We start from the raw sequence: 24676 nt of genomic DNA on the forward strand, positions 1-24676 counted from the left end.
AATCAAATGTAATGTTTGTTTGTTTGTTTGTTTGACTTATTTTAAATAGGTTCCCTGCCCAGTGTGGAGCCCAACATGGGGCTTGAACTCAACAACCCTGAGATCAAGACCCTGAGATCAAGACCTGATCTGAGGTCAAAAGTTAGATGCTTAACTGACTGAGCCACAGGCATCCCTCAAATGGAACATTTTTAAAAAGCAATTTCCCTTTGTGTCTTTCTTTTTTTTTTTTTATTTTTTTTTAATGTTTTATTTATTTTTGAGACAGAGAGAGACAGAGCATGAACAGGGAAGGGCAGAGAGAGAGGGAGACACAGAACTGAAGCAGGATCCAGGCTCCAGGCTCTGCGCCATCAGCCCAGGGCCCGACACAGGGCCCGACACAGGGCCCGACACAGGGCCCGACACAGGGCCCGAACTCACAGACCGTGAGATGGTGACCTGAGCTGAAGTCAGACGCTTAACCGACTGAGCCACCCAGGCGCCCCTCCCTTTGTGTCTTTCTGAAGGAGTCAATCTGCTGTCACAGAAACAAGAATTTTTCTTTTATCATTCATAGTTCACAGTTTTACATAACAATTGAAAGACATATTATAGCAATTACAGTAACAAGTATGGCTGGACATACCAGATTTGGGAACAAATACAATTGAGTCTTGGGAAGTACTGAAGAGAAGCATAGGGAACCCTAAGGAGTAGCCACTAAGCATGAATGTTTGGCATCCTGTGGGCAGCAGCATTCTGAAGAAGGAACAAATAATTTTCAGCAAGTAGAATATGGAGACCATTTGAGAGAAAGAAAAGACAAAATATTAGAGTGAATGTGATGTTTTTGAACCCACTGTTAAGCAGGAATGGAGGAAAAATTCTGGAACCACCACATACATTCAAATGTGGTGAGACAATGTGGAGGGAGAACATCGCCCCACGACTACCTTACCACCCCTGAGGAATTTTGCTGGGATTTGAGCAAAACAACCTGTCCAATAGCTGTGGACCTGAGAACAGGAAGGGAGAAGCAGAGTTCAGGGAATTTCACACACGTGGCCTGTATGTCTCCTTTGGGAAGGAAGAAAGAGAAAAAAAACCCAAAACCAAAAAACTATAATATCTTCCTGAACACCAAAGGAGGAGAAAACCTTAAAAATGTTATTTATTAGGTATGTTTAAATCAGTGGAGCTCAAAGGAAAGTTTTACTGACCATATGGTTTAAAGGCATCACCCATATTTCCCCTGTTTGTTTTTGTGTTTCTGGTTGGAGTCTGTTTTGGTTTGCATTCTCCAAAAATCAGACTGAGAAACAATTGCAGGGCACATAATTTATTGCAGTGGTGATCTCAGGAAACATTGGTACAGGACTGAAGAGATAAAACAGATAAAGGTCGGGGTGACTGGGTGGCTCAATCCAACTCTTGATTTTGGCTTAGGTCATGATCTCATGGTTTATGAGTTAAAGTCCCACATTGGGCTCTGCGCTGACATTGTGGATCCTGCTTGGGATTCTCTCTCTCTCTCTCTCTCTCTCTCTCTCTATCTGGGGCACCTGGGTGGCTCAGTTGACTGGGCATCCACATTGGCTCAGGTCATGATATAGTGGTTCATGGGTTGGAGCCCCGTGAGGGGCCCTGTGCTGACAGCTCCAAGCCTGGAGCCTGCTTTAGATTCTGTGTCTCCATCTGTCTCTGCCCCTCCCCCATTCATGCTCTGTTTCTCTTTCAAAAATAAATAAACATTAAAAAAATAAAAAAATAATGAAACAGAGAAAGGAAGGCAGCTAATAGAGTGGGCTTGTAAAGAAGTTGCTACTATGACTATCTTAATACTTCATGTTGGAGAACCCTGGGAGGTAGTGTGGTATACACCAAGGGGGTTTCTCCCCAAGGGTGAAGGAGCTGGGGAATCTGTCCACCAAATCCTCCTCCATCATTGATTGAGGGCTGCTTCTGTAGTCATTAACTCTCAAGGGTTGCCCGGATTTTGGGTCAAATGTACTCCTGTGGGCAGGCAGGCAGGCAAAGAATCATATGGCTTCATTGTAAGTTGTCTTTGGTGTATGTGAGAGGGCCACGATGCTATGAAGAGGCCTGACAGCATCTTTATCAAGACAGCATCTGTTGTTATGTATTGCATTTCCTTACTTAGAGATAGGACTGTCTGAAGATGTCCTTTGTATCATCTTCTTGGTGGTGTTTTTGTGAATGGAATTTGCTTAATTGTGAGAAATAAGATTTGCCATCTGTATTCTCTGTTCTCTAAATTTGTGCAGTATTTATACTTATCTTTTATTTGATGTGTAAGTACTGGTTCATGGAGAACTTCATGAATAATATTGTAGGAGGCTAAATGCTGGATACACCCAACGGTGTTGTGTGGCTATTAAGGAGCCATTTGCAGATGAATGTATCACAAGATGTTAGATGGTCTATGTATTTAGCATAAAATCCCCCAAAATAAACAAAGCTTTTCCCATTTGATTTTTCTGACTAGGTTTCTACCTGTTGCTTACAAGATGCACAATATGTTGGTAATGGAAAAGGGCACATAACTGAATTATAATATTGAATATGCCCTTGACCCAGTCATGAACATCCACACTTTGTTTCCAGGCTGCCAGTAGACATCATAATTTGAAACTATTTCCTGAATGACTTCAAGCCAGACTAGAATTTAAAAACAAGAAATATGGAGGGGTGTGTGGGTGGTTCAGCTGGTTAAGCATCTGACTCTTGATTTAGGCTCAGGTCACAATCTCACATTTTGTGAGATTGAGCCTCAAGTTGGGCTCTGTGCTGACAGTGTAGAGCCTGACTGGGATTCTCTCTCTCCCCCTCTCTCTCTGCCTCTCCCCTACTCATGCCCTCTATTTCTCTCTCTCTAAATAAATAAACTTTTTTTTTTTAAAAAAAACAAGTAATACAGAAGATAAATTGGAGATGCTCTTTAAGAACACAGAGGCAGAAGAAAAAGAAATTAAAATGAAAAGACAAAAAAATGACAGAACTGAAAACAGAGAATTAGCCTAACAACTGAAGGTGCCCATGAGGATGAAACAATGTCAATCAAAGCAAATGAAGAAATAAAAATAATATAAAAATATATTTTTTACCCCACAAACCAACTTGCTTAAAAGCACTGAAATATGTTAAGACACATTAGGTAAAAGTCAACTAACAGGGGTGCCTGGGTGGCCCATTTGGTTAAGCATCTGATTTTGGCTCAGATCATGATCTCCCGGTTTGTGAGTTCTGACCCTGTGTGGGGCTCTGTGCTGACAGCTTGGAGCCTGGAGCTTGCTTTGGATTCTGTGTCTCCTTCTCTCTCTGCCCCGTTCATGTTCTGTCTGTCTCTCTCTCAAAAGTAAATAAACATTAACAAAATTATTTAAAAAAAGTCAACAAATATTGAAAAAATTAACTAAATGGGGGCGCCTGGATGGCGCAGTCGGTTAAGCGTCCGACTTCAGCCAGGTCACGATCTCGCGGTCCGTGAGTTCGAGCCCCGCGTCAGGCTCTGGGCTGATGGCTCGGAGCCTGGAGCCTGTTTCCGATTCTGTGTCTCCCTCTCTCTCTGCCCCTCCCCCGTTCATGCTCTGTCTCTCTCTGTCCCAAAAATAAATAAAAAACGTTGAAAAAAAAATTAAAAAAAAAAAATTAACTAAATGTTACAAGAAATATCTGTGGCAACTACCAATGAGACATAATAGGTTCCTGCAAAGAGACAAATTCAAGGTAGGTGGAGATTCTACGATGCACCATCAAATGACAGAAAGTAATGCAATCACATCTACACAATTTGTAAGGAAAAGTTTGTTATCTAATTTATAATTTAGAGCTACTCTTTATTTAATGCATATAATCTACAAAAGTCATGTTCTTACTTATTGAAGTGCTCAAATACAAAATGCCTATGTTCTCTCCTTGGAAAAATGACTTGACTATCAGCTTCAAATAGCTGGCTGAAAAAAAAAAAAAAAACAAAAAACAACAACAGCAACAAAAGAAAACCCCACAAAAAACAAATAGCTGAGTGAGAAGTAAGAATCAACAATCCAAGAATGGGAAAGTCATGACATACAATTACAGGTGATGATTACCAAGACAAGTTAAAATGGAATAGCTTATAAAGTTGTGAAAAACTCGGACATACAATTGAATGCCAATTTCAAATTTGTCTTCTTGAAGATAATACTTCAGTATTTAAATATGGTCTGATTATAATTATCTGGCTCTGAGAGTATATGTCATAAAAATAAATGCATGAGTGTTGCAGAATGCGAAACAGAGCAATGTAAAAGTGCCTGGTTACTTTTCTCGCATAGAAGGAAATCAGAGTTTATTATTTTGTTCTCAACTTTGATGCATAAAGGACTTTAGGTTGAAGAATGCTTTTGGAAATCTTAAATGTAACCTTGAGGGATATCATAGAAAATGAACATTAATTTAAAAAGAGGAAGATAGAGTCAAATGAAACAGAAGCCATACAGCAAATAAGAGAAAGCACATGAAACTACAATGAAGCAGAAAAATAAGAATCAGAAAGCTGCCAAACATAATAAACATGTCAATCCTGACAATTAACAAAAATGAGACAAAAACACAAATAAATACTAAAATTTAAGCATTCACAGATAGGTCATGAAGCAAAAGCCCAACTATTCGCTGTCTACAACTGATAGCTATATAAAATACAATGATTCAAAAACAGTTAAAAAAAAGAGTGATGCGCAAAGCTAACCAGAGAATTACAATAACAATAATAATATTAGGTAAAGTAAAATGCAAGGCAGAAAGCATAAAAACAGTACAAGGAGAGTTATTTATAAAAGTCAGAATTCTCATGAGCCTACCTGTGCTGGAAAACAGGACATCAAAATAGATACAGCCCCAAGTGAGGAAAGAAGAGATACACATCGAAGCACAATAGATGTGGCAGGATTTATTACACTTCTCTAATTTTTGACAGATAAAGCAGACACTAAAACAAATAAGAAAACATACTACTTGAGTAAAATAATAAAAAAAAAATAAAATAAAAAGTAAAATAAATGAAGTTACATACATATTTTCCACAAATATCTATGGATTATTTCTAAAAGATATTTATGTACTAGGTTCCAAAGAAAATAAATGCTTAAATATAGAGCTTGCTGGCCCTTTCTATGAACCCCAACACTAACCCAGGTACTGAAGGACTTGTCCGTTAACTGAGAACAACTAAAAAAATTATTGGATCCTACCCAGTGTGTGACTTTGGCCTTCTGCCAGACCTCCCCATGTTTCTGGTATTCCTCAGTTTATTGTATGTTCTCATATACACTTCTCTTATATGCTGGGTGGGGATGTAGTCCCCCCACCTCATTTTGTCTGCTGTCTTAGATGGGCAAACCATATGCAAAAAGGTGAGAAACTGGAGTGCCTGGGTGGCTTAGTGGGTTAAACCTCTTGACTCTTCATTTCAGCTTAGGTCATGATGTCAGTTTCATGAGTTCAAGCCCCATGTCAGGCTCTGTGCTGGCAGCATGGAGCCTGCTTTGGATTCTCTCTCTCCCTCTCTCTCTCTGCCCTTCCCTGAGTCATACTGCTTCTGTCTCTATGAAAGTAAATAAAGAAACTTCCCAAAAAATTTAAAAAGTAAGATGGTAAATCTATCATTATGTTTATGTGATATGACTGAATATCTAGGAAACCTAAAAGAATCAATTGAAAATACTACCAAGCAATAAAGAATGTAGTTAGATATCAGATTATAAAATAAATGTAAGAAATAGAATTCCTTCATAGATACAAATAACAATCAGTAGGAATACATAATAAAAGACAAGACTCTGTTTACAGTAGCACCAAGTTCAAACTTAGTAAGAAACATGTAAACTATATAGGAGGAAAACATTAACATAAGACTTAAAAAAAAAAAAAAACGCAGACATAAGCAAATGGGAATACTTAGGTTCTGAATTATCGATAACAGAGGTCAATTCTCCCTAAGTCAATTTATAAATTTAACATGTCCACGCTAAAAATGCCAACAGATTGTATTTTCCTTTGTACAAGTCGAACATGTACATTTACGAACATTTACATGAAAAAAGTAAACTAGCAAGAATATTCAGGAAATCTCTAAATCTGAAAAGCAGTGAAGGGGACCAAGCCTACTCAAAATAAAGATGTGATATAAAACCTCATTAATGAAACAGTACAACATTGGCACAGGATGAGTCAATTGAATGGAACATAATAGATCCAGAAATTATGTCAAATACATGTAGTATTTAGTATATGATTAAGGTATATGATACATGTAGTATTTAGCATCTGAAACATGTAGTATTTAGTATATGATTATGTATGAAGTTGGTATGTTAAGTAAGATTATTTTTTGTTAAGCAAATGATACTAGTATAGTTGGGTAGCTATCAGAAAAAGAATGGCATTAGCTCCATGCTTGATTTAGTACACTAAAATAAACTTCAAAAAGAGCATATATTTAGAAAAAACTAAAAGAAAATATAGGTAAATTTGTTCCTAAATTTGCAGTCGGGAAGAACTTTTTAATATACCTAAAAACCAGCAGACATAAAAGTCAATAGTGTTAATAAATTTTTAAAAATGTAGTCTTACATGAGAAAATAAGAAACATCAAAAGAAGCATAGCCTGTTTTTAAAAATTGTCAGCTCATATAGAAGACAAAAAGCTTAAACCTGCATATATAGAGAAATTGTTAAAGTTGATAAAGAAGACAGCAATCCAACAGAAAAGAAGGCAAAGTTCTGAAAAGATACATATCAGTAATCAGAATAAAAGAAATACAAATAGTCCTTAAACCATGTGCATACCCGTTTCTCATGAAAAGTGTGATGCAAATTAAAACCACAGTAAGATGCTGGTTTTTATTCATCATATGGTAGTAATTCACAATTTGGACTACACAGGAAGTCTCATACATTGCTAGTGGGAATACACAGCTAGTATGCAAGGAATTTTGGCAACGTTTGTCAAAATTACAAAACCATTTATTCTTTGTCTCACAATCTTCCATCTAGGAATTTATCACATACATACATCTGCTCACATATGAAATAATAATATAGTTACAAGGTTATTCATTGCCAACTTTGTTTTCAATAAAAGATTAGAAACAACACAAATGTCCATCACTACAAATTATGTGAAATAAAGTATGTCACATCCCAGCAGAGGAATAATACATGGCTATAAAAAAAGAACAGTAAGACTCTTTTCTATTAATATGGAAAAATATCCAGGATGTTTTTCCAAGTGTAAAAGAAAAAGCAAGAATATTGCAGGTGAATTCTACTTTTTGTTAACAAATACACATAATGCATATGTGTATCTGCTTGCAATTATATAAACATTAAAGAATACATAAAACATGATGAACACGGCTACCCACGAGGGAGTGGGCAGTGGAGTAGACACGGGTGAGTGTAAAAGTGAGATTTCTTAATTCATATTGTGAATATATCGTTCCAATATTTCAAATATGTAAATGTGTTATGTGTTCAAAACAAATACAATATGAAATATAAGGAAGATGAAATTCAAACTGAGAAAAATACTTGTAACATGTATCATTCTCTAAGGCATGTTTTTTAAAGCTATTAATATAAAAGAGCTCTGATACATTAGTAGGAAAATTTCTATTTCTCCTTAGAAAAAGACAGCTGAAAGTGCCCTTGTACTGAGCTCTAGACTCTTTACAGCAATAGTCTGTCAGATGTCCTGCAGATCCAGGGACTCAGCTGTCTACAATCCCCGGGACTTGGTTCCAGCCCCTCCCAACTGTCGTCTACCAACAGTACTGCCAGTCCAGAGACCCAGTGGGAGATACTCTTGTCTGTATCCCCAAAGATCCTGAAATATTAACACAACTGATGGGACAAATAGTAACACAGTAATACGAGGGGACTTCAATATCCCACTTTCAACACTGGATAAGTCATCCAGAGAGAATATACAATAAGAAAACAGTAGACCTGGACAACACTATTGACCAAATGGATGTAACAGATACATGCAGACCATCCAACAGCAGCAGAACATATATTCCTCTTTAGCACACACAGAACATTCTCCAGATAAATCTTGTGTTGTGGGACCCAAGGAATTTAACAAAAACCCCCTACCCCTGGACAAGCAGAGCAAGACTAACTCCATTTTGTGCTACACCCACCATCTCATGTATAACCCCCACATGACCTACTTATTGCTTAAGACACTCCCCCACCCTAGTCAAGCCTCTGAGCACACCCTTATGGAAACCGGCTCATATAGGAATACGGAACCCCTAACCGCCAAAGAATGTAAACCCCGCCTTTTGCCTGCCAAACTTGCGCACCAATTCTGATCAGAGTGATAAACTAGTTCAAACAGTTACTATAGGGTAAATTGTAATTCAGTTGGCCACCTGCGTGTGGACTGACATGACTATGCAACTTTCTGTGTGTGTTACAATCTCATTGGCCACTGGCCCCTATAAAACTGCTATGCCTTTTAACCTAGGGGTCCAAGTCCCTGCTCCGCTGTGTCAGGTATACTTGGGCCCAAGCTCGAGCTTGCAAATAAACCCTCGTGCATTTGTATAGGCTCCTTGGTGGTCTCTCGGATTCGAAATTGGGGGCATTACAGTGTTGGGCCACAAAAGAAGCCTTAACAATTTTAAAAAGATTGATACATTATTTTTTTTTTCTGACCACAATGGTAAAAAACTAGAAATCAACAATAGGTTGAAAATTGGCAAATTCATAGATACGTGGAAATTAAACACAATCAATAAGGCAAAGAAGAAATCAAAAGGGAAATCAGAAAATGTATTGAAACAAAGGTAAACCAAAATGCAACATACCAAAACTTATGAGTTATAGCAAACACAGTTCTAAGGGAACTAGGGAAACTTACAACAATAAACACATAAATTTAAAAAAAGAGAGAGAAAGATCTCACACAACCTAATATTATACCTCAAGGAAATAGTAAAAGAAGAATGAAATAAACCCAAAGTTAGCAGAAAGAAGAAAATAATGAAGATTTGAACAGAAATAAATGAAATATCAAAGCTAAAAAGACACACACACAAAAAAAGTCCATGAAAGTGATGAGGGACCATAAGACAAGCTGAGGACAAAGCACAAGCTAGTGAACCCCACCTGTGCCCCCAAGGCATACACCCCCCACCCCTAGGTGGGATCTGTGTGACATTCCTCAGGCACTCCTAGCTGCCCAAGAATAAAGGAAAAGACAGAAAACAAATGGTTAACTAATAGAGATCACAGTTACACAGGACTTGTGTCTCCCTCAGTTTACTAATGTCTTGGTAAATTGCAAGAAAAAGGCAATCTTATCAGTAGCCTAATCTCTAGAAATCTATAGACTCAGTTTCCTGGAGCCCCAACATCACTTCTCCTCCATAGCGATGTGGGGAACAAAGGCAAGAAGGAAATGGCAGGCAAAATTAAATTTCCTTATAACCTGCAGCCCACTGACAAATACTTGAGGCAAATACAAAGTTTAACAGTTCTCCAAGAACTCCCAACTGTTGTATGCTAATGCCTTACTTGAGAAAAACAACCTTAACTTGACAATAGCCAGGCCTCCCTTATCTTGAGTCCTCTTTAGCATATCAAAGTCCCTCTGGAGGCCTCCCTTTTGACTTTACCCCCTCCAACTCCATAGCATGTAACCAGTCACTCTTCATAACCCCAGTGTAGCTCTTTCTGCCCACAGGTCCTGTCCCCATGCTGTAATAAAATGAGCTTTTTGCGTCAAAGACATCAAGAATTCTTTCTTGGCCATCAGCTTCCAAACCCCTCACCATTCCAAAACCTCATCAAAAGTAAGAGTTGATTTTTGAAAAGATTTTTTAATTGACAAACCTTAGCTAAACTAATGCCCCAAAAAGAGAAAGAAGACTCAAAGAAGCATAATTATTAATGAGAGAAAAGACATTACAACTGACATCATAAAAATACAAGGGATCATAAAAGGCTACTATGAATAATTTACCTGTCAAAAAATTGGATAACCTAGGGGAAATGGATAAATTTCTAGAAACACACAATCTACAAAGACTAAGTCATGAAGACAGAAAATCTGAACAGACTATAATGACTAAGGAAATTGAAGCAGTACAGTCTCCCAACAAAGAAATCCCAGGACCAGATGGTTTCACTTGTGAATTCTACCAAATATTTAAGGAATAATTAATGTCAATCCTTCTCAAACTCTTTCAAAAAATTAAAGAGGAGAGAACATTCTCAAACTCATTTTACTAGGCCAGCCATTACTGTGATAAGTAAACCAAGTAAGGATTGAAACTAAGTGTCTAAATTGCAATGTATACATTTTTATGCTCTCTGAAAATTTTACCAAGTGCCTATTACTTTTCAACAAATTAAACTACTGAAAATTATATAATTAAAAATAAAAGAAGATTCAGGAAAACAATTCCAACCCTTAGATTGAATTGTTGGTTGTTAAGTCCCATAAACAGTTCCCTTGGATCCTGGAAGAACACTGTTCTTTCAGGTAGAAACAGGTTTTAATAGTTTGTTTTCATTTTGTTTTGTTTTATAAGGTGAGTAGGTCTTTAAAAGGGTGTCATCCAGGCAACAAATGCACAGACCTTTTATGTAATAGATCAGTGCTTTGCAAACCATAACACTCAAATAAACTGCTTGGGAATCTTGTTAAATGTAGGTTCTGGTTCAGAATGTTGGGTGTGAACAAAGAATCTGCATTTCTGACTAGTCCCCAGGAAATGCTAAGCCTGCTCATCCATGCACCACACTCTGAATAGAAAAAAAAATCATCTTCAGGAAAGTATAAATGAATCCCACTTTTTTGCAAGGGGCACTCAAGCTATTTTGTTCTCTTCACTAGTAAAATGGAGTTATAATTTCAGATGAGAAAGCTCTCTTTCAGCAAACAGCAAACACTGGGTTGGATTTTCTGTCTTGGGTTTTGGCTTTTGGCTTCTACTCTGTCATCTGGCAAAATGGTTTCCAGATAAATTCTTTATCTTATTGCCCTGATCAGTGGGATTGTGTAGTTATCATTCTCCCCAAGCCCTGCTAATGATATGCCAAAAGCCATCCGTCATTTAAATTGCCACAGACATGATTGAAGAATGGAGGTCCCTCTATGGAGGGGGAGAGCAAGAAACAATGAGAAAATTTTGATTGGAACCCAGCCAGGGAAGATTTGGGTTAAGAAGAGGCCCACCTCCGGCTTCTTGATTGGGTCTGAAAGATGGGAGTTCATGGGGAGGAGACGGAACAGTATGGCCCCTAATTGTCCCGACTGATGAAGGCGCAGTGATTGAGAGGAACATAATCTGTACACCACAAACTGCTCCCCACATCGGAAGGCTCACCACAAACCCACTTTCTGGCTGTTGATAGTAAATCAATGTGGGCTGAGGTCCAAGATTTTCCTAATAGCTCTTTCTAAGACCTTTGGGAATAATAGATGGGGAAATTACATCAGATTCTCTCAGCAGCCAGAGAACAGCTTTAGGTAGACTCTTTCCATCTGTGCATAAAGGAGGATGAATGAACACAACCTGAGAATGTTGCAGGAAAAAGTACCTGTTTTCACCCTCTTATCTGCGACTCCACATATGGACCATCATAAGAGAACAAGTCAAAGCCATTGAGACCTAGAGGGCTGCAGGTGTGTTTGTTTCCTCTTTCAAGGTTACCAGAGTTCCATGTCAGAAAATATACATATTTTGGCTGTTGGGCTTTAAAACTTTTCCAACTGAGGATACAAAATTAGAACTAATGATCAGGGAATGCAACAAACTGGGTACAAAAGTGGTCATTATGGCAATTGTTATAAGAACAAAAAAGATGGCAACAATGTAAATGGCCACTGATAGGGCAATAACTAAAACAATTATGGTACATCAGACAATGGAGTATTAGGAAGTTATTAAAAATCATGGTTTCAAAAGATATTTTTTAAAAAGCAATGAATTTAGGGGCACCTGGGTGGCTCAGTCAGTTAAGTGTCTGACTCTTGGTTTCTGCCCAGGTCATGATCTCACGGTTTTTGAGTCTGAGCCCTGAGTTGGGCTCTGCATTGACAGCATAGAATCTGCTTGGGATTCTCTCTCTCTGTCCCTCCCCCTGCACCCCCACCTCATGTGCATGTGCATGTGCGTGCACACACACACACACACACACACACACACACACATTTTCTCTCTCTCTCTCTCTCTCAAAACAAATAAATAAACCTTAAAAAAGAAAAGCAATGAGCCTGGAGGGCAATTTCATTTATTTTCTATATGTAAAATGGCAGTTTATTTAGAAAAGATATATAAAATATAAAATATTAAGAATGATACTAGAGTTGAGGAACCAGATGAGAAGATGATAATTGCGGGGGGGGGGGGGGGGGGAGGAAAATGACCTGGTTTGGGGCAGCAGTCAGATTAGATCAGCCTCAAAAGGCCCATCAGGGCTACAATCCTACCTGTGCATATCTGAACGGAAATACAGAATAATGTAACATTGTGTGTCAACTCCTGCCATAAACTGTAAAAAATAATGTATTCCACAAAGACAATAACCATTCCAAACTAATGGTGTGCTAAATGCTACTTTTGGAAAGGGGAGGATAATTTTGCCCTGGGAGTGAAGCCAATGAACCCAGTCCAACTTTATTTATGTTTCACTGTGTTTAGGACTGTTCCTCCTGCCCCCAGTATTCCAGAGGCTCTTTGATATTTACGAGCTTTAAATCTCTTTCTCCAAGCTGTTTGGCTTTTAGAGCCTGGCAATGTCAGGCTCCCTTGTTCTTTCTGAAAGCATAAGTTGCTGGTCTTGCAGTTTTCTCTGAATCAGAAAGTTCTTTTTTCTCTGGGGAAAACATTCTGTGGTGGCAACAGGTTGGTCGGCTGAAAAGCATTACAGCAGAGCTAGAAATACAGGCAGTGGGCTAGGAGGAGAACTTATGAATTCCTGTGAGTTTGTTATGTGTTCAATTATGTTGCCCCCAAAATATGTTGAGTCCTAACCCCTGGTACTTGTATTTGGAAATAGGGTCTTTGCGGATGTAATCAAATTAAGATGAGGCCATCTGCATGGGCTCTTCATTCATATGATTGGTGTCCTTTTTTTAAAAAACAAAATTTAACCAAGTAAATTTGAAGATGTAATTGGCTTTATTAAATTTATTAAATGATTCCTGAATCTAGCAAGTAGAAGGGAGCTTCACTGAGCTGAAAGAGAGAGAGAGAGAGAGGGAGAGATTTTTTAAGACAGAGAGAGGACATTAAAAAAAAGGAATTTATTAGCAGGAAATGCATTTGTTTAGACAAGGTGGCCTTCCTAAAGGGAGTGGATGGGGTCTATCAGTAAATTTCTTAGGATTGACCAGGAAATTCCATGTTAACTGGTTAAACATTACATTCCCAGGAAGTTGAAACCATGGTAGGTTAGGTACTGGTCTTGGTTTGTTGTTTTGGACTAAGTGATGCTATTTTGGACCTGTGGTTCTCTTTTTCTTTTTTTTTAAATATATTTATTGTCAAGTTAGCTAACATACAGTGTAGTTTGGACTTCAGGAGTAGATCCCATGATTCATCACTTACATAAAACACCCAGTGCTTATCCCAACAAGTGCCCTCCTCGATGCCCATCATCCATTTTCCTCACCCCCTCCAACCCCTGATGCCCCTCTACCCTCAGTTTGTTCTCTGTATTTAAGAGTCTCTTATGGTTTGCTTCCCTCTCTGTTTGTATCTTATTTTTCCTGTGGGTTTCTTTTTTTAACACTTTATAAGAGAAGATGGTCATGTGAAGACTTAGACTTAACAGGGAAAATGTCCTGTGAAGACAGAAGCAGAAATCGAAATGATGCTAAGGAATGCAAAGGATGCTAAGGAACAAGCTAAAGAATGCCAAGGACTGAGAGCTACATCAGAGCTGGGACAAAATAAGGAAGGATTGTCCCTTACAGGTTTCAATGGGAACATGGTCCCGCTGACACCTTGATTTTGGACTTCCAGCCACCAGAACTTTAAGAGAACAAATTTCTGTTTTTTAAAGTCCCCCAGTTTGTGGCACTTTGTTACTGCAGCCCTAGAAAATGAAGACAGAGTTCATGAAATATGTTGATTCAATGGTAAAAATAATGGCCATTGAGTCTGTTGAATTTAGATTCTTTCATATTTTTATTTCTAATCTTTACAATAATCTTAAGCAGTGGAAATTATCACCTGTATTCACGAATGAGGAAACTGTTACTCAGGCTAAGAAAATTTTCCAGGTGGCCCAGTTAATATGCATAGAGATTTGAGCCTGGTCTTGATAGCACCAAAGCCTGGAGAATGAGCCAAACTATAGAAACAAAATGTATCTGTAGTTATGCCAACGAATTCTCTGTGTAATGTCAACATTTCTCTATAATAATGAACAGGTATAATCCTATAGAATATTTGTTTTCTCTGGGAAAGTCACAGTATCTGCTGCCATTAAATGGCAATTACCTTGCAAAACTCTTTCGCCCTTTTGATCTCAAACTTGCCAAGTGCCCTAACAGAACAATACATTGCAATTTCCAAATCATTTTAAAAAACCCCAAAAAACACCACCTGCAAAAATGTTTAAGAACTTAGAGGAGAAAGGGAGAAATAAAATAATTAGTGTAACCTCAATTTCTTTGTTAAATATGTTTACTACTTGCTTACACGAAGGACAGGATAAGGTATATGTGATTTCTAGAAATAAAGCCATTAGGACAGCAGGCTAATACTTGCATTCATAGATTCAAGAAATATTTATGGCAGTCCTACTGCGTGCCAAGTGGTCAACACAACCTAGCCTGGGCTCTCACTGAGCTTTTGTTCTCTTGTGCGGAAACAAATACATACATGGTTTGACAGCTGTGATAACATGGTGGACAAAAGTGAAGAGCAGAAAAGAGGAGTTTCAGGGAATGGGGAGGATGCTGCCATTTGTGATGAGTAATCTGAGAAAGCCTCTCTGGCTCAGGGATTTGGGTTTGTTACTGTGTGTTACTATGTAACACAGTGTATTAGGAAAAATTACTACAATGCATTTTAAAAAGTACCCTTGAAGTCACTGTTGAGCTTTTGCCTAGGTGCAAATCCTTTCCTTGGTGAATTTATTTATTTATCTTTTTTTTTTTTATTTTTTTATTTTTTTATTTTTTAATATATGAAATTTACTGTCAAATTGGTTTCCATACAACACCCAGTGCTCATCCCAAAAGGTGCCCTCCTCAATACCCATCACCCACCCTGCCCTCCCTCCCACCCCCCATCAACCCTCAGTTTGTTCTCAGTTTTTAACAGTCTCTTATGCTTTGGCTCTCTCCCACTCTAGCCTCTTTTTTTTTTTTTTTTTTTCCTTCCCCTCCCCCATGGGTTTCTGTTATGTTTCTCAGGATCCACATAAGAGTGAAACCATATGGTATCTGTCTTTCTCTGTATGGCTTATTTCACTTAGCATCACACTCTCCAGTTCCATCCATGTTGCTACAAAAGGCCATATTTCATTTTTTCTCATTGCCACGTAGTATTCCATTGTGTATATAAACCACAATTTCTTTATCCATTCATCAGTTGATGGACATTTAGGCTCTTTCCATAATTTGGCTATTGTTGAGAGTGCCGCTATAAACATTGGGGTACAGGTGCCCCTATGCATCAGAACTCCTGTATCCCTTGGGTAAATTCCTAGCAGTGCTATTGCTGGGTCATAGGGTAGGTCTATTTTTAATCTTCTGAGGAACCTCCACACTGCTTTCCAGAGCGGCTGCACCAATTTGCATTCCCACCAACAGTGCAAGAGGGTTCCTGTTTCTCCACATCCTCTCCAGCATCTATAGTCTCCTGATTTCTTCATTTTGGCCACTCTGACTGGCGTGAGGTGATATCTGAGTGTGGTTTTGATTTGTATTTCCCTGATAAGGAGCGACGTTGAACATCTTTTCATGTGCCTGTTGGCCATCCGGATGTCTTCTTTAGAGAAGTGTCTATTCATGTTTTCTGCCCATTTCTTCACTGGGTTATTTGTTTTTCGGGTGTGGAGTTTGATGAGCTCTTTATAGATTTTGGATACTAGCCCTTTGTCCGTTGTGTCATTTGCAAATATCTTTTCCCATTCCGTTGGTTGCCTTTTAGTTTTGTTGGTTGTTTCCTTTGCTGTGCAGAAGCTTTCTATCTTCATAAGGTCCCAGTAATTCACTTTTGCTTTTAATTCCCTTGCCTTTGGGGATGTGCCGAGTAAGAGTTGCTACGGCTGAGGTCAGAGAGGTCTTTTCCTGCTTTCTCCTCTAAGGTTTTGATGGTTTCCTGTCTCACATTCAGGTCCTTTATCCATTTTGAGTTTATTTTTGTGAATGGTGTGAGAAAGTGGTCTAGTTTCAACCTTCTGCATGTTGCTGTCCAGTTCTCCCAGCACCATTTGTTAAAGAGACTGTCTTTTTTCCATTGGATGTTCTTTCCTGCTTTGTCAAAGATGAGTTGGCCATACATTTGTGGGTCTAGTTCTGGGGTTTCTATTCTATTCCATTGGTCTATGTGTCTGTTTTTATGCCAATACCATGCTGACTTGATGATGACAGCTTTGTAGTAGAGGCTAAAGTCTGGGATTGTGATGCCTCCTGCTTTGGTCTTCTTCTTCAAAATGACTTTGGCTATTCGGGGCCTATTGTGGTTCCATATGAATTTTAGGATTGCTTGTTCTAGTTTCGAGAAGAATGCTGGTGCAATTTTGATTGGGATTGCATTGAATGTGTAGATAGCTTTGGGTAGTATTGACATTTTGACAATATTTATTCTTCCAATCCATGAGCAGGGAATGTCTTTCCATTTCTTTATATCTTCTTCAATTACCTGCATAAGCTTTCTATAGTTTTCAGCATACAGATCTTTTACATCTTTGGTTAGATTTATCCCTAGGTATTTGATGCTTCTTGGTGCAATTGTGAATGGGATCAGTTTCTTCATTTGTCTTTCTGTTGCTTCATTGTTAGTGTATAAGAATGCAACTGATTTCTGCACATTGATTTTGTATCCTGCAACTTTGCTGAATTCATGTATCAGTTCTAGCAGACTTTTGGTGGAGTCTATCGGATTTTCCATGTATAATATCATGTCATCTGCAAAAAGCGAAAGCTTGACTTCATCTTTGCCAATTTGGATGCCTTTGATTTCCTTTTGTTGTCTGATTGCTGATGCTAGAACTTCCAGCACTATGTTAAACAGCAGCGGTGACAGTGGGCATCCCTGTCGTGTTCCTGATCTCAGGGAAAAAGCTCTCAGTTTTTCCCCGTTGAGGATGATGTTAGCTGTGGGCTTTTCATAAATGGCCTTTATGATCTTTAAGTATGTTCCTTCTATCCCGACTTTCTCAAGGGTTTTTATTAAGAAAGGGTGCTGGATTTTGTCAAAGGCCTTTTCTGCATCGATTGACAGGATCATATGGTTCTTCTCTTTTTTTTTGTTAATGTGATGTATCACGTTGATCGATTTGCGAATGTTGAACCAGCCCTGCATCCCAGGAATGAATCCCACTTGATCATGATGAATAATTCTTTTTATATGCTGTTGAATTCGATTTGCTAGTATCTTATTAAGAATTTTTGCATCCATATTCATCAGGGATATTGGCCTGTAGTTCTCTTTTTTACTGGGTCTCTGTCTGGTTTAGGAATCAAAGTAATACTGGCTTCATAGAATGAGTCTGGAAGTTTTCCTTCCCTTTCTATTTCTTGGAATAGCTTGAGAAGGATAGGTATTATCTCTGCTTTAAACGTCTGGTAGAACTCCCCTGGGAAGCCATCTGGTCCTGGACTCTTATTTGTTGGGAGATTTTTGATAACCGATTCAATTTCTTCGCTGGTTATGGGTCTGTTCAAGCTTTCTATTTCCTCCTGATTGAGTTTTGGAAGAGTGTGGGTGTTTAGAAATTTGTCCATTTCTTCCAGGTTGTCCAATTTGCTGGCATATAATTTTTCATAGTATTCCCTGATAATTGTTTGTATCTCTGAGGGATTGGTTGTAATCATTCCATTTTCATTCATGATTTTATCTATTTGGGTCATCTCCCTTTTCTTTTTGAGAAGCCTGGCTAGAGGTTTGTCAATTTTGTTTATTTTTTCGAAAAACCAACTCTTGGTTTCGTTGATCTGCTCTACAGTTTTTTTAGATTCTATATTGTTTATTTCTGCTCTGATCTTTATTATTTCTCTTCTTCTGCTGGGTTTAGGCTGCCTTTGCTGTTCTGCTTCTATTTCCTTTAGGTGTGCTGTTAGATTTTGTATTTGGGATTTTTCTTGTTTCTTGAGATAGGCCTGGATTGCAATGTATTTTCCTCTCAGGACTGCCTTCGCTGCATCCCAAAGCGTTTGGATTGTTGTATTTTCATTTTCGTTTGTTTCCATGTATATTTTAATTTCTTCTCTAATTGCCTGGTTGACCCACTCATTCGTTAGTAGGGTGTTCTTTAACCTCCATGCTTTTGGAGGTTTTCCAGACTTTTTCCTGTGGTTGATTTCAAGCTTCATAGCATTGTGGTCTGAAAGTATGCATGGTATAATTTCAATTCTTGTAAACTTATGAAGGGCTGTTTTGTGACCCAGTATATGATCTATCTTGGAGAATGTTCCATGTGCACTCGAGAAGAAAGTATATTCTGTTGCTTTGGGATGCAGAGTTCTAAATATATCTTTCAAGTCCATCTGATCCAATGTATCATTCAGGGCCCTTGTTTCTTTATTGACTGTGTGTCTAGATGATCTATCCATTTCTGTAAGTGGGGTGTTAAAGTCCCCTGCAATGACCACATTCTTATCAATAAGGTTGCTTATGTTTATGAGTAATTGTTTTATATATCTGGGGGCTCGGGTATTTGGCGCATAGACATTTATAATAGTTAGCTCTTCCTGGTGGATAGACCCTGTGATTATTATATAATGCCCTTCTTCATCTCTTGTTACAGCCTTTAATTTAAAGTCTAGTTTGTCTGATATAAGTATGGCTACTCCAGCTTTCTTTTGGCTTCCAGGAGCATGATAAATAGTTCTCCATCCCCTCACTCTCAATCTAAAGGTGTCCTCAGATCTAAAATGAGTCTCTTGTAGACAGCAAATAGATGGGTCTTGCTTTTTTATCCATTCTGATACCCTATGTCTTTTAGTTGGCGCATTTAATCCATTTACATTCAGTGTTATTATAGAAAGATATGGGTTTAGAGTCATTGTGATGTCTGTATGTTTTATGCTTGTAGTGATGTCTCTGGTACTTTGTCTCACAGGATCCCCCTTAGCATCTCTTGTAGGGCTGGTTTCGTGGTGACAAATTCCTTCAGTTTTTGTTTGTTTGGGAAGACCTTTATCTCTCCTTCTATTCTAAATGACAGACTTGCTGGATAAAGGATTCTCGGCTGCATATTTTTTCTGTTTAGCACACTGTAGATATCGTGCCAAGCCTTTCTGGCCTGCCAAGTTTCAAAGGAGAGATCAGTCACGAGTCTTATAGGTCTCCCTTTATATGTGAGGGCACGTTTATCCCTTGCTGCTTTCAGAATTTTCTCTTTATCCTTGTATTTTGCCAGTTTCACTATGATATGTCGTGCAGAAGATCGATTCAAGTTACATCTGAAGGGAGTTCTCTGTGCCTCTTGGATTTCAATGCCTTTTTCCTTCCCCAGTTCAGGGAAGTTCTCAGCTATAATTTGTTCAAGTACCCCTTCAGCACCTTTCCCTCTCTCTTCCTCCTCTGGGATACCAATTATGCGTATATTATTTTTTTTTAGTGTATCACTTAGTTCTCTAATTTTCCCCTCATACTCCTGGATTTTTTTATCTCTCTTTCTTTCAGCTTCCTCTTTCTCCATAACTTTATCTTCTAGTTCACCTATTCTCTCCTCTGCCTCTTCAAGCCGAGCCATCGTGGATTCCATTTTGTTTTGCATTTCGTTTAAAGCGTTTTTCAACTCCTCGTGACTGTTCCTTAGTCCCTCGATCTTTGTGGCAAGAGATTCTCTGCTGTCCTGTATACTGTTTTCAAGCCCAGCGATTAATTTTATGACTATTATTCTAAATTCACTTTCTGTTATATTATTTAAATCCTTTTTGATCAGTTCATTAGCTGTTGTTATTTCCTGGAGATTCTTCTGAGGGGAATTCTTCCGTTTGGTCATTTTGGAGAGTCCCTGGCGTGGTGAGGACCTGCAGTGCACTTCCCCTGTGCTGTGGTGTATAACTGGAGTTAGTGGGCGGGGCCGCAGTCCGTCCCGATGTCTGCCCCCAGCCCACTGCTGGGGCCACAGTCAGACTGGTGTGTGCCTTCTCTTCCCCTCTCCTAGGGGCGGGATTCACTGTGGGGTGGCGTGTCCCGTCTGGGCTACTTGCACACTGCCAGGCTTGTGGTGCTGGGGATCTGGCGTATTAGCTGGGGTGGGTAGGCAAGGTGCACGGGGGGTGGAGGGGCAGGCTTAGCTCGCTTCTCCTTAGGTGATCCACTTCAGGAGGAGCCCTGTGGCAGCGGGAGGGAGTCAGATCTGCTGCCGGAGGTTTGGCTCCGCAGAAGCACAGAGTTGGGTGTTTGCGTGGAGCGAGCAAGTTCCCTGGCAGGAACTGGTTCCCTTTGGGATTTTGGCTGGGGGATGGGCAGGGGAGATGGCGCTGGCGAGCACCTTTGTTCCCCGCCAAGCTGAGCTCTGCCGTCCGGGGACTCAGCAGCTCTCCCTCCCTTTGTCCTCCAGCCTTCCCGCTTTCCGAGCAGAGCTGTTAACTTATGACCTCCCAGGCGCTAAGTCGCGCTTGTTGTGGGAACACAGTCTGTCCGGCCCCTCCGCTTTTGCCAGCCAGACTCGGGGGCTCTGCTTGGCCGGCGAGCCGCCCCTCCGCCCCGGCTCCCTCCCGCCAGTCCGTGGAGCGCGCACCGCCTCGCCGCCCTTCCTACCCTCTTCCGTGGGCCTCTCGTCTGCGCTTGACTCCGGAGACTCCCTTCTGCTAATCCTCTGGCGGTTTTCTGGGTTCTTTAGGCAGGTGTAGGTGGAATCTAAGTGATCGGCAGGACGCGCTGTGAGCCCCGCGTCCTCCTACGCCGCCATCTTCCGGAACCTCTCTCCTTGGTGAATTTAGTCTTTCCAAAATAACATTCCTTCTCCATTCTTACAAATGTAAAATGCAGCTTTCACTTTTAGTAGATTATGATTCCCATGTGGAAAGTAGGTACTGTAACTAAAGGGCTCTATGTGTTTTAATCACGTACAGCTAGAAGCCCATGCATACACCACCAGCAGTCATTCTATTGCAAATGTGTGGACTTGGTTAATAATCCCAGTTTCTTAGGCAGTATATACAAAAAATAATACATCTGTCATATGTGACAAAGCAATGTCAAAAATGGTGGCTCCAAGTCCAATTCTACTGAATACTACCTATAGGAACCCCCCATTTTTAGCACTCTCCTGGCCTTCAGGGAAATAACATGCTGTGGCAATACCAAGAGTGTGGGATAGAAATCTCTGGCAGGCCTGGAAATGAGCATAGAGCCAGACCCACATGTAAGCAGATGGAGTCTCAGCTTTCACCAAGATAAATTACCTAAAGGTCCCTCCTATTTATTCACAGAAGTAACAGAATTTCTCAGTTTATTTAAATCACTTTTATGCTAGGGAGGAATTTTTAGAAGGGTTTGAGGCTTTTAAGATATTAATGGTTTTCCATGAAAAAGACTACAAAAATACCAACAACAACAAAAACCGAAATACAACTGGAATCAATTAAGTTAGGAAGAGTCCAGATTAAGTAAAGTTAATACTGTTTTCAGCCCAAATATATCAGAGCCTTTAATAATGCTTACCGTGACTCTGAAAGGAAAAGGCAATATCCACCATTCTGAAAGTTAGGTGATAAGACTTTTCATGAAAGACAAGTTCTTGGGAATACATTTTTGTAAAAACATTTGGCTAGTGTTTTCCAGAAGGGCACGATAATGGAATTATTTCCTGGCTGAAGAAAGACTTTGTATGTCATAGCCATTCTCATTCATTGTCAGACACATGGCTGTCAGGCCATCAGCTAGCTTCAGCCTAGGTCCATCCTTATGGATGGGACACAGGGCAAGAAAAATTTGAGAGCTGGAGTTGAGACATGGAAGACTGAGATACAGAATGCACTGAGAAGCTTGGGATGTGCAATTCTAGGTGGGTCGGGGAGATGGCAGCATTAGATATTTGAGTAAGATGTTATAAGATCAGTTGAGATTGAGGGTGGCAAAGCATATTTACGTTTTAAAACTTGTTACTGGCTGAAACCATATTTAAAAGTAACATGACACCCAGGGTCCATTCTGCTCACCCAGTCTACCAGTAGGATGGGCAGTGTCTACGGTTGGGATGCTGCCATTTGATCATTTGCACGCAGTACTTCAACAGTAAATCCTATATTCTAATTGAATAGGAATTCAGTATTATTTGTTTGTGAATTTACCCAAACCCAGAAATTTCTCCTAGTTTTAGGGGATGTATGTTTTTGCCCTTTCTAGGCACACTTTTGCCCCTCTTTTAGTAAATAAAAGCAGGACCCCAGAGTCCCTCTGGAGAACCACCTCTCCCCCAATGTCAGTCCATGTGGTTTAGGTAAGCTTATCATTTGGACTTTCCTAAAAGTAGCACATAAGGTAAATAGAGACAGGTAGTTTATTTGGGAGGCAGTTCCTGGAGCAGGGTGAGGAATAGGGAGACAGAGACAGAAAAAGAGGAAATGTCTGTACAAAGTCAACTATAGAGCTGGTTTTCACAGTGTGCAACTGGAACAAAATCCTACTAGGACTCTCAAAGAAACTTTATAGAAGACACCTAATAATTGTCTGAAAGCTGAGACATGGGGACCGCTACCCATGAATTCCATGACCTATTATTTGACAGATGCAAGGGCATCAATGCTTGTGCACATTGAGACTGCGTTAAGTTCAAGCTGAGAGAGCCTGCATGGTTTTGGAGTAATCTCTGATGCAGAAAAACAGATATGGCAGGTGTCTGAAGCCCTTAAATCTAGAGGTAGGTCTAGATTAACCTAACCTGATTGGCTATCACATCCCTAGGGTTACTGTAAAAACAGTGATTGGTTCAAGATGATCATGTTACTCAATTACAGCCAATAACAGTGAGAATTTTTCAGCAGTTGAGGGGGGAAATAGTCCCTTTTCTCCATCGGGCTTGGAGATTTGAGAATATAAGGCCGGGAGCACCACAATCCATTTGCAGCCATGCGGGAATTGCCAGTTCAAGGGCAATGGAGCCAGGAGAGGAAGAGAGACAAACTAGAAGCCCAGGATACTGCTTGAGCAGATGGAATTTATCGTGCAGAAAGTCAGATTGACAGCCTGAAGTTTTAATTTTTACAAGCCAATACATTTTCTGTTTTTAAGTCAGTTTGTGTTGGGTTTCCAATTGAGACCCTTGATTTGGGTGTTAATTAGAGTGTAGTACCAGACCAGCAGCATGAACATTACCTGGGAACTTGTTAGAAACGCACAAGCTCAGGCCCCAGGCCAGACTTGAGGATTCAAAGTCTCTGAAAGGCTCAGAGAACCTGAGTTCTCAGGCTCAGGAACCTGTATTTTAACTCGTGATTCTTCTAGATGATTCTTAGGTATGCTAAATGTGAAGAACCACTGCCCTAACAAATGCATGAAGTTAACCTGCCAGAGGCCAAAATATCATAGGTAAAAAGAATTGGAAAACCCCGCATCTAAAAACACAACAAAACAAACTAAAGGCAATCTTAAATGTGATTTGATATTTGGAGCAAGTTGCCTTCAAAATGTACAAAATGTACCCAGAATCAAGAGCAATCACAGTAGCTTTAAAAATTCCAGGGTGACCTGGAAGGGCACTGCAGAATAACTGCCATATATTTTTCATTTTTTCCTTATTAAAATTTTAGATTTATCTGCACAGCTCTGTCTCATTAGAGGGCTTGAAGACTGAAAAATGAAGACAAGAGCTTTAGATTTATTTCTTTGGATTTTACTTATTCTGACCCAAACCAGACAGAAGAACAATTACAGTGGATTTTTTTTTTTCTTTCCTTCATGGCAAGAGTATCTGATGAAATTTCATTTATATCCTCAGGTTTGCTAATGCTACTAAACACAGTCACCTTTCAGACCTTGAATGGTACAAAATGACTATCTTCTATTGTCTGATTCTACAAAAATAATTACTCTGAGGAATTACTGGAGAGAAATAAACCCTGAATTTGATAATATTGTCCTCTAAAGCTACACAAGGAAACAAAACTTGGTATATTGGCCAAATTCATGGCTGCAGTCAAATCTTATCAAATCATAGAATATGAGGGAAGACCAATGTCCATTAAAGGAAGTAGAAATTATAAACATTTAAAAAGAAATAGAGATTTATTACTCTTCTATGGGAATCATAGCCTGTTAACCAACTGTTTACAAGCAGAAGTCCAAAAAGATCCCTTTTAATTCCTAATTAAGACTTGCAAAATTCATCCATATGGAAAATAGTCGATTTCTGGCATTGCTTAAACAATGTTTCTCTCAAACATCACGCTATAATTTGCCAGCAAAATTCTTCCATCATAGATTTAGGAGGTTTCTAAACCCCACAGGAATTGTGTTTCTAGGGCTTTTAAAAC

The sequence above is a fragment of the Panthera onca genome, chromosome A3 (genome assembly GCF_046562875.1).
Source record: "Panthera onca isolate mPanOnc1 chromosome A3, mPanOnc1 haplotype 2, whole genome shotgun sequence".
Lineage (NCBI taxonomy): Eukaryota > Metazoa > Chordata > Mammalia > Carnivora > Felidae > Panthera > Panthera onca.